We start from the raw sequence: 16,449 nt of genomic DNA on the forward strand, positions 1-16,449 counted from the left end.
CCTCATGTTTCATCATGCAACTGGCAACCTACACACCAAGTTTGCTCCAAATGACCATGGCCAGCTGCCTCCAGCCGAGCACCAGTAAGAAGGGCCTGTATAGTGAGGGGCCTACTTTAGCCATTTACCCTGAGAGGTGTTTCCAGTTTGGGTTGATTCTATTTTTTTTTTTTTTTTTTTTTTTTGCTTTTTAGGGCTGCCCCCATGGCATATGGAAGTTCCCAGGCTGAGGTCAAATCAGAGCTATAGCTGCCAGCCTATACCACAGCCACAGCAATGCCAGATCCGAACCACGTCTTCAACCTACACCACCGCTCACAGCAACGCTGGATCCTTAACCCACTGAGCAAGGCCAAGGATCAAACCTGCACCCTCACAGATACTAGTCGGATTTGTTTTTGCTGCACAACAACAGGAACTCCCTTGAGCGGATTCTAAATCAAGTGGCTAAAAACATTCCCGCAGAGGTTTTTCTGTGGACATAGGTTTTCACTTCTCTAGGGTAATTCCTAGGGGTGGGATTCCTGGGTTGTACAGTAGGTGAAGGGTCTTGTTAATGAATAACATGCTCAGGGTGGTCAGCTGCTGACCCCAAGAGGCATAGTGGATGGTGAGACCCTCTGAGAGACCATGCATTAGCCCCTCCACTTCCTGCTCCCCTTGGGGTATCAGCTTACCGGTGGGATCTTGACCAGCCATGCTACTCATAGCCATCTCTCTTTCACTGCTGTGTGTTTTGGTAAAGGACACTTGCTAAAAATCCCCTGGGTGTGATGATATTTTTCCAGTACTTTGCTATGGTCCATGCAACCCCTATAGCTCTGCCCCTCCAAATTCCTACTGTCACTTCACATTGACCCCTAACGGAAACTGGGTCTCTTGTTTTACGTGTGCGTTGATGGTTGAATCAGCTTTGATGATTTGACAGTCATGCAGGAGGATGTTTTTCTTCTTTTATGTCTTTATCTTCCCAACAGATATCCCTGCACCCATGTGTATGGGTCTCTCTAGCATCAAGGCACCAAGAAGAACCATCCAAGAGGTCTTCGAAGGTAGAAAGAGAGAACTTTCCCCACTCCTATGGCAAGACAGTGGGGAAAGAGCCAAAATATCCTTACAGTTTGAGCAGAAACTAGCTAAATGTCATTAGGAACTGGAGGCTGACTAGGGAGGAAATAAGGTGATCACAGGAGGGTTCTGAGAGCCACCAACAAGAAGAGGACATTAGCATTGCAAATGACGAGGAAGCAAAGATCCCTCAAATGGTGACATCCTGGAAAATCAGTTCTTTCTGAATTAAATCTAGAAGGAGGTGTGTCTTTGGTATCTGAGGAACCAGCTTCCTGAAGGAACTGTCGGCTCCATGAGGGAAGGGATGTATGTTTCAAGGTCATTCATTATTCAACCCACGTTGATTAAGGGCTGCATTGAGCCACGCCCTCAATTAGGAAATACAGAAATGGACAGAGAAGGCTCTGTCCTCAAGGAAATCACAGGTGACAATGAACAGATACAGATGGTGCAGTGAGTCTGGCTGTTGGAGAGGTCCAGGCAGAGTTCAGGGCACTGGGTGAAAAGCTCTGGGACATAAAACAGAAGGCACATTCCCATAGACTTGATTCCAGAGAAAGCTCATCAGCAGTGGGGCATGATGGTCCATGTCATTTTAAATGCTGAAATATCTAATTTTTTTTTCTTTTGTCCTTGTAGGGCCACACCTGTGGCATATGGAAGTTCCCAGGCTAGGGATCCAGTTTCTCGGGATCCGAGCCATGTGTGCAACCTACACCACAGCTCACAACAATGCCAGATCCTTAACCCACTGAGCGAGGCCAGGGATCAAACCCAAGTCCTCATGGATACTAGTCGGGTTCATTACCACTGAGCCATGACAGGAACTCGTGAAATGTCTAAATTTTTATGTAAAGGTTATTCCTAATTTGTTCTTGAAATACTCCCCCAGATGCCCATGAAACAGTGGAAAACCACTTCAAAAAGGATCATCTCCTGGGAGTTCCCTGGTAGTGCAATGGGTTAAGGATCTGGTGTTGTCACTCCTGTGACATGGGTAGATCCCTAGCCCAGGAACGTCAGCATGCCATGGGTGGGGCCAAAAAAATTTAAAAAAAAAGGATCACTTCTTGAAGAGATTATTTTCAGTGAGGGTTAAAAAAAAAAAAAACTCAGCTGAAACTGAGAGCACCAACTAGCATGCATAACATTTTTAAAATGGGGGCAATAAATGGAGTTATATTTTCAAATACAAATTAGTTTCATTAAGAGTGAGCCCTCACTTACCACACTTGCTGCTAATCCAAGGCAGACTGTAAAGCTAATTTTAACAACTGTCAACAGCTCATGACAAGCAACCAGAGACAGGACAATTATCTGCAATGATGCCGGATCGGCTGGCAAACTCAGTCTTTATTTCTCTGCTCGAATTCTGTATCTGAAGACTCGAACATCATTCAGGCACTCAAAGTAAGAAAGAATGATCCAAATTAAGAAATTTTTACATGATAAGAACATCTCTCTCCACCCAGAAACGTCAACTTGAAAATCCAATCAGCTGTTCAGATGTTGTCAAATCTTAATTTCCTACAAACAAAGACACCCAAGCATAACTAAAATTGACCCAGTGAAAGTGTTCCTGATTAGATGCCAAGGCAAAGAACAGTCTCCTTTCCTAACTGGCAGGACAGAGACCACAACGTTCACAGAGCTTTCCTCTGGGGCATGAGGTTATGGGTGACCTTCTCTTTATGGTTTTCTACATTTTTCACATATTCTGGGTTTCACATGCATTACTTCCCTAGTTGAAGACAAGGAGTATCATAGCCAAGACGGCCCTCAGTAATCCTGCTGGGGTTCACCAGGGGTCCCCTCCCCCACACACATGGCTGACCTGTGCCAGTACAATTTGGCAGAAGGACCAATGTGTCTGGGGGAAGCCAGCTGCCATATTATGGGACACGCCATTAACCCCATGGAACTGAGGCCTCCACCCAACAGCCACGACCGACTCAGCACCAAGTGGGAGCAGATCCTTCAGCTCCAGAACAGCCTTCAGCCCAGCCAGCATCTTGACCATGACCTCATGAGAGCCCCTGAGTAGCTGCTTCTGGATTTTTAACTCACGGAAACCTTGTGAGATAACAAACGTTCATTATTGTTTTCGGTTGTCAAGCAAGGGGGTGATGTGTTACACAGCAAAAGATAAGGCTTACGAGGGGTATTTACATTATCAAAAGAAAACAGGGAGTTCCCGTCGTGGCGCAGTGGTTAACGAATCCGACTAGGAACCATGCCCTTGCTCAGTGGGTTAACGATCCGGCGTTGCCGTGAGCTGTGGTGTAGGTTGCAGACGCGGCTCGGATCCCGTGCTGCTGTGGCTCTGGCAGTAGGCCGGAGACTACAGCTCCGATTCGACCCCTAGCCTGGGAACCTCCATATGCCGCGGGAGCAGCCCAAGAAATAGCAAAAGGACAAACACCCCCCCTAAAAAAAAACCAAAAGAAAACATTTACTCACCACCCAACCCCATGTCGAGGAGGAGTACGATCCAGACCCCTTTCTGCTCTCCCACTAGCCTCCATCACAACCCCCCTTAACTAAAAACGGCCCTGCTCAAAGAGTGGTCTTTGCACTCAAAGAACTTTCTACTCAAAGAGTGGGCCTCATACCAGCAGCACTGGCACCCCTGGGAGTGGCCCACTCATGTCTGCTGAATCAGAATCCACATTTTCACACATGCTACATTAAAGTCTGAATCAGAGTAAAACTGTTGGAAACTCTGGGCCATGGCAGTGGTTCTCAATCTTGGCTGCACGCTGGAATCACCAGAGAGCTGCTTTGATGTCCTGATGCTCAGGCATTTGGGGGCGAGGCCCAAGCAACATTTTTGAAAGACTTCCTAAGTGATTCTGACATCCAGGGCTAAGAACCACAGTCTGGAAGAACACGGCCTGGCCAATCTCCTTGGTTCCACTCCTGCATCTCCTGAATCTCTCTAGACCTCAAACCCTTCCTTCCCAGGCTCCCTGCTGTCCTCCCAGACACAAGTGCACCCCAAATTTCTCTCCCCAGCCTCCTTCTGTCTTGCTCTCTTAGAATTACTTTCACTATCAACCACAGCAAAAATATGGATAAGAACAGAAAATGAGACATTCACATGTCCACTACCCTGATTTAACCAACGCTTACATTTTATTTGTTCATATCTTCTACTGCTGAATATGACTTTCAGGATGCAGCCCTCATGCCCCACCCCTTGTCCCTATCTTTCTGCCCCTGCTCTTACTCTTATACACGTTACATCTAATATCCAGAACACACAGGGCAAAGGTTCCCAGACTTTCAAGTTCATGGCGCCCCTGGCATCTCCATTCACTTTTCATAGCACTCTTAAGCTAAAAGCAATACTTGAGTTCAATTTATTAAGTAGTCAGGTCCAAACAACTGATAATTATGTCTCAACAACTTAGCAGCCTTTGGAGAGAATACATACACTGAAAGAAAAAAAATCTTTCTCCTGCATCCTTAAATTACCAAAATTTCTTACTACTAGGATGTGTGCATCTGTTCGCACTGGGCAACTTCTCAAACCGTCTCAGCTGCACTTGCTGTTCCACAATGATTTTCTTAGCAATGCCCACAAATTCAGCTTCGCAAAGATATGACATCATCAAAAAGAAATGTGGTGTCCTTTGATGTCCGATACTGTCAACTACTCGTAGTCAACTAGTAGTGAGGGTGACACCTAATATGGCAAGTCCCTCAAAAACTGTGTTCCCCTCAAAAATCTAAAAACATTCCTTGCTGGGAGTTCCCATCGTGGCAAAGTGGAATTGCCATGAGTTGAGGTGTAGGTCGAAGACTTGACTCAGATCTCGAGTTGCTGTGGCTGTGGTGTAGGCCGGTGACTACAGCTCCAATTAGACCTCTAGCCTGGGAACCTCCATATGCTGCGGGTGTGGCCTTAAAAGGACAAAATAAATAAATACATACATACATAAATAAATAAAATAAAATGAAAATAAAACATTCCTTGCTGTAGTACCTTGGGATGCCTTGGCACAGAGTTTGAGAACTCCCAATATAGGGACTTGTCAGGTAGAATGGAAAAAGTTCCATAACTCTACTCCCAGCCTGACTTCTCTCCAACTTAGCAGACAGGCCCACAGACCTATTCCAACTTCTTCAGCTGGAGCTTTCCAGGCACTTCCAGATACATGTGCCCTAAAGAGAACACAACATCCTGCCCCCAACACCTGTGTTTCCTCTTGGGTTTCTCATATGTATGTGAGTCTACATGCAGATATCTACAGTGAGAGACATTGGGAAAGATTTGTTGTAAAGGACTTGTTTTTGGACTTGGAGGCTGGTTAAGTCTGAAATCTACAGGGCAGACCAGCAGGCCAAAGACTCAGGAAAGAGGTGATGGTGCAGGGCAGAATTCCTTCCTCCTGGAGAGACCTCAGTCTTACCTCTTAAGTCTCTGAATTGGTTGGCCTGTATTATGGAGGCCGATCTACTTTACTGATTCAAATGTAGTTTTTTTTTGTTTGCTCCAAGCTGCACCCTTGGAGCTCTAAGGAGGTTTCCAGGCTAGGGGTTGAATCGGAGCTGTAACCACTGGCCTATGCCACAGCCACAGCAACACCAGATCCGAAACATATCTGCGACCTAACCACAATACCAGATCCTTAACCCAATGAGCAAGGCGGGGGGTTGAACCTGCGTCCTCACAGATGCTAGTCAGATTCGTTTCCACTGAGCCACGATAGGAACTCCTCAAATGTTAATACCCCATCTAGACAGACTGCTGTTTGACCAAAAACTAGGGACCACAGCCCAGCCAACTTGATCATAAAATGAGCCATCATACCCTCCCTTACTGAGCCCCCGGTATGTGCAAGTCACTGTGCCAAAGGCTGGGGATACCGAAGTGAAATAAAAACAAAATAAAACAAAAGACAAAATAAAACAAAACAAAAACAACCCTGCCCTCCTGGACCTTATTTTCAGAAGCAGAGAAACAGACATTATACACACAGAAACAATGAAGTTCAGGTTTAAAAGTATGTCACATAGAGACAAGTAAAGCAGGGAGAGGGGGTTAGTAAGTACAAGTGAGGAGGCATGATTTAAAAAAAAAAGAAAGAAAGAAAGAAAGAAAAAAGGAGATCAGGGAAGGCCTCTCGCAGAAGGTGACGACAGGCAAAACCCTGAGGAAGATGACAGTGCAAGCGGTGGGATAAGGGGCAGCGGGCATGGTAGCCACGGGTGCAAAGAGGCTGGAATGTCCCAGATCTGCCTGGAGAGGCAGCACAGCCTAGGTGGCCACAGTCAAGATGCTGGTTTTGTCTCAAGGGAGATGAGCGCTCTGGGAGGGTTTTGAGCCCAGAAGAGACATAATCGCTCTGACCTTGGAAAAGGGGAGACCGGAGGGTGATGAAGTGTGAGCACAGTGTCATCACACTGTGGATAGGTTTTGAAGGTAGGAAGTGGGATTCTTGGTAGTCTGGAACAGGGCAGGAGCAAAGGAGGGCATCCAAGAGCCTCTAGGGTTTGTGACATGAGCACCTGGAAGGCTGCAGTGGCCACCTCTTCAGATGGGAACGGCGTAGGAGCAGCTGGGCCAAGGGAGACAGGGGTCTGTTCTGGATGCGTTACCTCCATCCAAGTGGAGGCAAGGTAGGCGGCGGGATGGACCAGTCTGAAAGTCAGGGGAGAGCTCTGGAGCTCCTGGTACTGCCCCATCTTCCCACAGGACGGCAAACTTCTCAGAGGGCAGTCACATCCTCATCCCCAAGAGCCGCTGCCCTGATGCTGCCCCATCAGATGCACAATAAATACCTACTCAGTCCTTCAAGATCAGGAAAGATGCCTATTATTCAGAGAAGGATGGAAAAGGGTCTTTGGGAAATTTGCCTGTCGCCTTCAACTCTCAAGTTCACTTTCTTAACAGCATGGCACAGGGGGGTTGGAGGAAGCTCTGGAGCCAAACCAACCTGCATTCAAGTTCCAGGGCCCCCTACTTCCCAGCTGAGTGACCTTGAGGAAGCCACTTAACCTCAGGGTTCTCAACTGTCAAATGGGTATGACCCCAGAATCCATTGGTAGGGTCAGGATTAAATAAACTAATATCTGACAGGGCTTAGAGAAGCTCCAACACATGGAAAAGATTGTCTAAATGCTACCCACTGCTAGTGCTATTACTTGTTATCCATGATGAAGATCTCTGTTAACCTGCCATAATTACCCCACACTGAAAGTGCGTTTAGAAATTGTCCCAAGACACTGGGGAAAATCCCCAACAACCTCTCTAAATTAAGTGTTTCAAAGAACAGTCTGATTTCTTGTACTCTGCATTTCCAAAATTTGGTAATACACAATACGGTCACGTTACATTAACCAGAGTCTGTGATGAATCCAATCTCTTCTCATGGCTAATCTCTTTTCTGAGGAATTTGGGAGCTACTTCATAAAACTTGAAAGCTTCCTCAGAAGTATTTCCTCAGAGTGAAATAGGGAGTTTCAACACATACACACAAGAATGGAAGCTGATAATCCTCTGCAAAGAATAACTGCTGTCCATGCAGGAAGACTGCCTATGGGACAACACAATGGGACCGTTTAGTTATAAAAGCCAAAGAAAGCTGTCAATAAAGTACAGCTGGCCTCCTGGTTGAAAAAGAGTGGAAACATCCAACATGCTTCATAAAGTAGCACAAGAATTGGTGAACATCAAACAAGCTGAGCAAACATAGCTGATATGGGCTTTTCAGCTCTGGCAGGTCTGGGTCCCCCACTGACACCTGGTGGTTAGCACCTGTCTCCTTTGAACCCATCCTCAGGAGTGGACACCTCATAAGAGAGGAGAGCAGGGCACTGCCCTCCCATCCTTGTACCACCAGGCACGATGCTGCGGCCCCTCCAGCTCTCCCTACACCACAGGGGCAGGCCAGAGCCAGGAAAACCTCCAAATGAAGCCCTCAGCTCCCCTCAGCTCCAAAGGATGTCTCCTCCACCTCAGGCTTGGCAGGTAGCCATCACTCACAGAATAGGACCTGATTTTCTCACTCTTTGGTTCTGGCCCCGCTGAGAGAGCTTTTTCTTCCTGAATTCAGCCCAGGTAGGGAGTAAGTCACACAAATGCATATTTAAAAGCTGAATTGAATTATTTGGAGAGCAAGGAATTAACAGGGCCCCAAGCCGGGGCCGTCACTTGCCCGCTGTACTGATCTTTTCAAAGAAAGCATCTTGGTAAAATACACAGTGATAACAACGAAAGCCCCTTTGGGGGCCCAGGAGAAAAGGGAAATTCAAATTTATGTCAAAAACGAAATGTGAATGGGAGGAAAGATCACACACACACACACACCCTTTAAAAGGTAAACATAAAAGAAATGTCTGGCTAAATTTATCTCTTTGTCAGTGAAAAATAGCCTAAGCCTTAGCCAAGAGTGTGGCCAATTCTTTAACTGCAAGAAAAAAAGAGGAACGCTCACTATAGAGTCGCCCCATCAAACAACTTTCAGCGAGCATGAAACTACATCTGCTCTAATTCGGTAGCCAATAACCACATGTGGCTCTAGAGCCCTTGAAAGGTGGCTGGTGAGGCTGCACAACTGAATTTTTAATTTTACTTCATTTTAATTCATTTACATTTAAATGTAAATAGCCACATGTAGCTCGAGGCTACTGTATTGGACAGCTCAGCTACAGACACTCAGACCAAACAGCTGGCAACATCTTTCTTTCCCTCCAGTAAAATTATAATCATCATAACCAATAATATCTTTTTTTTCAAAAACCGGAACAACAGAACTTTATTACAACATAATAATGAGCATGTGGGAAGAAAAATATCTGTCCACTGCAAGAGTTTCCAAAAGCGGTGCACCAGGCAGTGTTTCAAGGCAGTTATTCCACTGGATGGGCAAAAAGGAGGTTGTTTAGTGTGAAGAATTCAAATACCTGACTTTAATTATTTTTTTAATCTATAAGTTTTATTACAGGATAGTTGACTTACAAGGTTGTGTTAGTCAGGCATACGGCAAAGTAAATCAGTTATACATATATCCATTCCCTTTCAAATTTTTTTCCCATGTAGGTTGTTACACAGCATTGAGTAGGTTACCCTGTGCTATACAGTGAGTCCTTGTTACCTATCCATTTTACATACAGCAGTGTGTACATGTCAATCCCAACCCCCTAATTTATTTCCCCCCCAACATTTTCCCTTTGGAAACCATAAATTTGGTTTCAACATCTTTGCATGTGTTTCTGTTTTGTAAGTTCTTTTGTATCATTTTTCATTAGATTCCACTTTTTTTTTTTTCTGTCTTTTTGTCTTTTGAGGGTGACACCCACGGCATATGGAGGTCTAATTGAGATCTAATTGGAGCTGTAGCCACCAGCCTATACCACAGCCACAGCAACGAGAGATCCAAGCCACATCTGCAACCTACACCACAGGTCACGGCAACACCGGATCTTTAACCCACTGAGCAAGGCCAGGGATCGAACCCACAACTTCATGGTTCCTAGTCTGATTCGTTAAGCACTAAGCCACGATGGGAACTCCAGATTGCACTTAGTGATCTCATATGATATTTGTCTTTCTCTGTCTGACTTACTTCCCTTAGTATGATAATTTCTAGGTCCACCCATGTTGCTGTAAATATAACCAATAATATCTTAAATTGTCACCAAAATCAGTACTTCTCTCCAGGCCCCAGGCTCCCCAAATCACAGAAAGCCGACACAAACAAACAAACAAAAAAAGCCAAAAGACAGGAAAGTGATTCCAGCATGTTATTTCTTGCAACTCTGCTCCCCCCACTCAGTTTACATTTCTGTTCTACCATGGTGTCTGGTGTCACGTATTTGGAAATCTCTGCTTGTAAATAGAATCTGCGTTTACAAAACTAGAATGCCACAATCTCTTCACTCAGTGTCCAGGAAACATGAAAATGTTAACTTGGGCAAGTTACTTAACCTCACTAAGCTTCAGTTTCCTCAAGGCCAAAGGGCAGATACTAATAGCACTCGCCTCTCATGAGGAATAAGTTCAGAGATGCATATAAAAAGCCCAGTGGGGCCTGGCAAAGCATGGGCACTTGGCAAAGGGTAGCTATAATCATTATTTTCTTGATATCAATAGTAAAATCTGTAATAAAATAAGAACAGTGCTACTAGAAGGGAAGTTTACAGTTGGCAGAGTAACTTGTTTCCCGGGCTATAGTAAAGTGGCCTCTAGTAAAATACATCTGAGGTCCTGACATCTCAGCAATCCCATTCAACCTCCAGAGAGGCAGTTGCCTGCATAGGTACCATGAGCCACAAGAATGACACAGTGCCTATGGTCTGGGGCAGGCACAGTACTAGGCTTGCAGATGAAGCAAAGGGTCCCCAAACACAGTCCAGTGTCTTAAGACTCTGTACCATCCATTGTCACCTGACCCCAGTAAGATACCTTGGCAAGATGTAAAAACTTCATCCTGGCTCCCACACAGGCAAGAGGCTCAACTCCTGTTTCCTGGATCAGCCACGCCCAGGCTTGGCTATGGGCCCACAGACAGAGCCTAAGGTGTACGGGGATGTGAGGGGGAATGGCCCGTTTTCTCACCGGGGACAAAGAGAGGGGTGATGACAGGCCGTATTTCTCACTGACAGGCCAAATCACTTTAACAGGAAAAGCTGTTCTTGGGGCCTTCAAAAAACCAAATCTGATCTGCCTCCCAAAGCAAACACAACTGCTTTCAACAGCCAGCTGCCCAGGCCGGTGAAATCCAACGGGAATCTTCCCCAGGTTCACAGCAACTAGACCAATACCCCAGAAATCCCCTAGGCGTTTCGAAGCAGAAGTTTAGTGGAATTCTGTGGGGTTTGGGGGGTATTTTTCTTTATGTAGAAAGCACTCAATCTGCTTTCATAACAAAGGGGACATCCCCCTATGGAATTCCCTTCTCTGAAGATCTCTAAAAATAAAATATTTGTCTGATCGTCTGCAATAATTTAAGAGCGAGCCTAGTTACTGGCAGAGTCAGGCATTTCTCTAGCTACTTCACCTATGAAAACAACACGCTCCACACTGTCCCAGGCAGTCCCAATTTCTAACTCCCTCTGGCCCCACAAGAACACTGGTCAACCACACTCTTGAATGTGCAATGGGAAAGTGAGCTGTCGTATCTGGAATCTCCCATTTGTATTCTCTACTGGTGAGAGTATAAAATGGTATAACCATGTTGGGAGAAGGTCTGGCAGTTTCTTCGAAGGTTCACATGCATCTCTTTTATGACCTAGCCCTTCCATTCCATTTACCCACGAGACATGACAGCATATTCCCCATATTCCCCAAGGAAGACTTGTATACAAATATTCATGGTAGCTTCATTCACAATACCCCTGAAACCTGGGAATAACTCATGTGTTATAACAGGGGAATACATCAACAAACTGTGGTATAAACAGATCTTGGAATATAAACTCAGTAATAAAAAAAAGACTGAATTGGTACATAAAACATGGATGAATCTCAAAAACATACCGAGTGAAAGCAGCTTTACATAATACTGTAGAATTCCACTTACATGAAGTTTAAGAACAGGCCAGGAGTTCCCGTCGTGGCGCAGTGGTTAACGAATCTGACTAGGAACCATGAGGTTGCGGGTTTGGTCCCTGCCCTTGCTCAGTGGGTTAACGATCCGGAGTTGCCGTGAGCTGTGGTGTAGGTCGCAGACGCGGCTCGGATCCCGCGATGCTGTGGCTCTGGTGTAGGCGGGTGGCTACAGCTCCGATCAGACCCCTAGCCTGGGAACCTCCATATGCCGTGGGAGCGGCCCAAGAAATAGCAAAAAGACAAAAAAAAAAAAAAAAAAAAAAAAAAAAGAACAGGCCAAACTAACTTTGAGTGAGAAACAAAGGACTTTCTGGGAGTGACAGGCAACATTCTCCATCTTTTTTTTTGTTTTTTTTGTTTTTGCTTTTTAGGGCCGAACCCATGACATGTGGTTGGCATATATTCAGCCCAGGCTAGAGGTTGAATCGGAGCTGCAGCTGCCGGCCTACGCCACAGCCACGGCAATGCTGGATCCTTAACCCACTGAGCAAGGCCAGAGATCCAACCGCATCCTCACGGATATTAGTTGGGCTTGTTACCACTGAGCCATGATGGGAACTTCCAACATTCTTCATCTTGATAGAGACTAAGGTTACACAGGTGTACATATCTGTCAAAACATTATGCAAATGTTACTCTCAAGGTTTGTGCCTTTCAATATCTGTATATAGATATGTGTGTATAAATTCACCATATGTATAAATTTCACCTTAGGAAAATTATGAACATATATTGAATTATAAATTATGTGCATTGGGATGTTTATTTTTTTATTTTTGTCCTTTTAGGGCTGCACCTGTGGCATATGGAGGTTCCCAGGCTAGGGGTCTAATTGGAGCTATAGCCACCGGCCTACACCAGAGCCACAGCAACGCCAAATCCGAGCCTTGTCTGTAACCCACACCACAGTTCACGGCAATGCCGGATCCTAAACCCACTGAGAGAGGCTAGGGATGGAACCCGCAACCCCATGGTTCCTAGTGGGATCTGTTTCCACTGTGCCACGTGTTTAGAAGAGACCTGTACTGATGTCTGTAATTTCATTTCAAATGCATAAAACAATGAGTTGCACTGATGGAGAGAGGAACAAATAAATGAACAGATGTATAATAAAGCCAATATTGTAAAATTAGCTAGATACTGGTATTTGGGTGGTCATTGTTCTTGCAACTTTATCTATATTTTTTAAAACAAGATGGGTGGGGGAAAGAGTCACAGCGCCCACTCCCTAGCCCACCTCCTTAGAAATTTAGCAAGACATTCATGACTACCAAGTCATGAGCCCACATAATTTCAATTCTGTTAAAAAGTTAAGACTGGAAGAATACAAGTAGCTTTACAGGAACTTACATCACTCATGCCAAAGATTTTCTGCCTGTTTCCCTATAGACAAAGCAATGATTTGAATGCAAGCCAAAAATTCCTGCTCAAGAGGGAGAAAAAGAACTCACTGACTTGTATTCCCAATTTATTCTCTTTCAGTTCCTGCACCAAATCTATCAGCTACTGCACAAGAGCCCACTTCCATGTGCACCACATCCATGTAGCCAAAAGACAAACAAAGAAAAACCAACCCAGCAACTTGTTATACAAACGCAGCCAGAGGATGACGTCCCAGCTCTCAGGCCAGAAACCCCACTGAAGGCAAAAGAGGATGCAGAGCTCCCTCTGAGGTTAAAGTGATTTCACTGAGGTTAGAACACACGCACCAAAGAGCCCCAAACAGCTTGTCGCTAAACCCCCCTGTGGAGCCTGGTGACATCTGGGGTCATTTGAACTTGGTAGGGAATTCAGCTGTTCAGAGGTACAAATTGGGAATTCCAGACCAGGGACATGTGGAGTGCAGAGCAAGCCCTACCCACAGACCTAAAGGTTGCTCACATTACGCCTGCCTTCCTTCCTGGCAGGGCCTCACTTATCCTGAGATGACACACGATGGCAGGGGCTGGAAGAAGCCTCGCCTGACTGCGCCCAGCATCTGAAAACAGCTGTACCAATTACAACAAGGGACTGTTGCTGGAAACAGGGCAGCCACTCAAATATAGGGATTGGTGCCAGACTTTTTTTTTTTTTTTTTAATACTTTTTGTTTGTTTTTAAAGCCCCTAACAAACTCGCTGACACCATCCAGCGTCCCTGGGGACCACCCACTAGCACATTGGGCAGCCAAGTGCAAGCAACAGGGAGGCAGCAGCATGCCTGGGTACAGCACCTTGGCCTCCAAGCCGTTCTCATTGCCAAAGACAGCGCCACACCAGGTGAAGGGCATGAGCCCTGACCCAGGAAGGGGGTGTGCATGCCTGATCACGGGGCTTCCTGAAATAAACGCCACCACCACCCCTCCCTGACCCAGGTCCACGCTGGCTTCCCTTAGCCTAGGAAATAGGTGAGGACGAGAGAAGAAACCCTCTCACAGAAGGAGAGATGCCCGTTTTTAGTGCTGGGACCCACACACACCCTGCGCCCCAAGTCTCTGAGCCTCCCGTGGCCCTGGCGCTTCCTCTAAACGCGCGGCACGTCTGCTCCCGCCGGTCCAGCACCCCTGTCCGGGGAACCGGGAACAAACGCACCTCCCAGGGCGCACGCACAACGGCAGCAGGAGCCGTCTCCGCCCCGCCCCGCCCCAGCCCACCCCGGCCTCGCGCCCTCAGCAACCCGGACTCCGCGGCCAGCTCCCGCCTGATCTTTGCCGAGGACCTCGTGCAGCAGTGTCCTAGACCCACCTGTAGCCCCCTCGGCTTCCTTCCTCGGCGCCCCGAGCATGCGGAGCCCACGGCCCTCAACAGACTGCTCTGGGGTGCCTCTCTCCATAGCGCGCCAGGGAGGATTCCGCGCCCCCCCCCACCCAAAAAAAGTTGGCCCAATACCGCCGCGTCCCACGGATCCGGCCCGACCCCATCCAATCCCGGCCAAAGGTGCGGGGAACAGGGGTGGCAGCCCCGACGCCCGAGAAGCATGCCCAGCCCGGGCAACCTCCAAGGAGGCGCCCACCGGCTCCCCCCTCGCCCCGTCCGCCGGGTCCTTCCTCCACCCCGAGTTCGGCAGGCGTCCACCTACCGTTCTGGACCAGGCGAGAAGAAGGCGCGGGCGCGGGCTCCCGAAGACAGCGTGTTCCGTCCCGGGAGGAAAGTTTGTGCCATATAGAGGAGGCGGTGCGGAGAAGGCGTGGGCGCCAGGGGGTGGGAACGTGGCCGGCTGCGAGGCGTGCTCTTGGGTCTGTCCCTCCTGCGATCTGTGCGCCCGTCCCTCCGCGGAGCCCGCGGCCGCCGCGCTCCCGCTCGCTGCGCCCTGAGCCCGGCGCGCTCCGGCTCCAGCCCCGACGCGCCCCCGTCGCCGCCGCGCGTCCGCCGGCTACACTTCCTCTTCCTCTGAACTCATGTGCAAAATATGCTGCGCCGCATCTTCTGGGGAGCCGCGCGGCCCCTAACAGCAGCCGCGGGAGCGACGAGCGGGCCCCGCGCCCCCTCCACTCGCCGCTCCGTCGCCTCCACGCAGCCCGCAACCTGTGCGCTCCCCGCTGCCGGCGACCCTAGTTGCCCCTCCTCGCAGAGGTCAGAGGTTCACCCGCCCACCGTCCCAACCCGTTTTAACCTAGGTTGCGTGCGTCAAGAACGCGCGTGGGGCTGGGAACCCTCAAATTTGGAGCTGGATACTGGAGGGCGACTGCCACCGAAGGTGCTCGTTTGGGGGCTGGGAGGACCACAGAGAAGAGAGGACCGTTCCTCCTCATGCCACAGGTGGGCCCATCCCCAGGCATATGCGTTATTTCTTAAGAGATTGTGCTTAGGGAGTGGGATCATGCCACTGTCCCCCGTGCCACACCCTAGCCCAGTTACTTCAGGTGCCCAGAAGTTTTGAGAAGATCTGGGGAACCGTCTTAGCCTGCAACTTGAGGCTGCCTGAGGAGGCAATTAAATAAATAAAAACGCCAGGCCAGGCCCACGTTAGTGAATCAAAGATGTGAGGCAGTGAGCCCATTATAGAAATCTTTCTTCTTGGAGCTTTTTAGACAAAGTAAAATTACAGTGTAAGGGTTAATAGCGGGAGCCCTAGAGCCAAATCATCTGGTTGGGCCTGCTGGCCTCCATCCATATTTACTTTGTGTGACTTGGGCAAGTGACTTAACTGCTCTGGGCCTGTTTCTTCCTTTCTTAAATAGCACTTTCTCATGGGTTCTATGTGTAAAGTGTTTAGGAAAGCACCCTATAACGTAGCTCTTATCCTTGTTATTATTGTTATTAATATTATTATAAGGAGACTGAAACAAGACAGGGGACATAATCTGATTATCTACATTTTCTGGTTGGGCAAAGAGGGGCCCTTAGGCATTGGAGCCCACAGGATGGAGGCCCCAACGGTGCTTTAATGATGTCATTCTGATACTAATAACACTCCCCAGGGGTAAAGAAGCACTATTTCGTTTTCAGGACTTCCTCTAACCACAGCTTCTGAGATATTTTCTTCCTAGTTTGCCTTCTCTGTAGCCATCCCAATTCTGTGTGCCTTCCCCCTCCTCCACTGCCATTTTGTTTCTGGTTTTTGCCCCTTTCCATTCCCACTTCGCTGCCTGCTGGTATCGCTCACCACCAGCCCCTCTAGTCTCTCTCACTCTCTCCCCTGCTTGGCTTTACCATCTAGGAGAAAACAAGATCAGATGACAGACCAAGTTCAGATTCAGACAATATTATATGTGGATAAGTTGTACAAGTGTCCAGTGGTGCCCAGTGGTGGTTTTGAACACCCACTTAGGAGGCCAAAAGAAGGAATGTTTGTTATTCATATGCCCAAGTTCTTGAGTCATTGCAAGGCAGGGCCCATCTG

General features: G+C 47.6%; 1 protein-coding gene across 1 annotated transcript in view; it reads right to left on the bottom strand.

Moving 5' to 3' along the window:
- Nucleotides 1-14,997, bottom strand: part of RFTN1 (raftlin, lipid raft linker 1) — a 220,625-nt gene extending 205,628 nt beyond the window's left edge. The window contains exon 1 of the mRNA XM_021071357.1: nucleotides 14,686-14,997. The gene's annotated coding sequence lies outside the window, so the exon portion shown is untranslated. The remainder of the gene's footprint in view (nucleotides 1-14,685) is intronic.

Source organism: Sus scrofa, chromosome 13 (assembly GCF_000003025.6).
Source record: "Sus scrofa isolate TJ Tabasco breed Duroc chromosome 13, Sscrofa11.1, whole genome shotgun sequence".
Classification (NCBI taxonomy): domain Eukaryota; kingdom Metazoa; phylum Chordata; class Mammalia; order Artiodactyla; family Suidae; genus Sus; species Sus scrofa.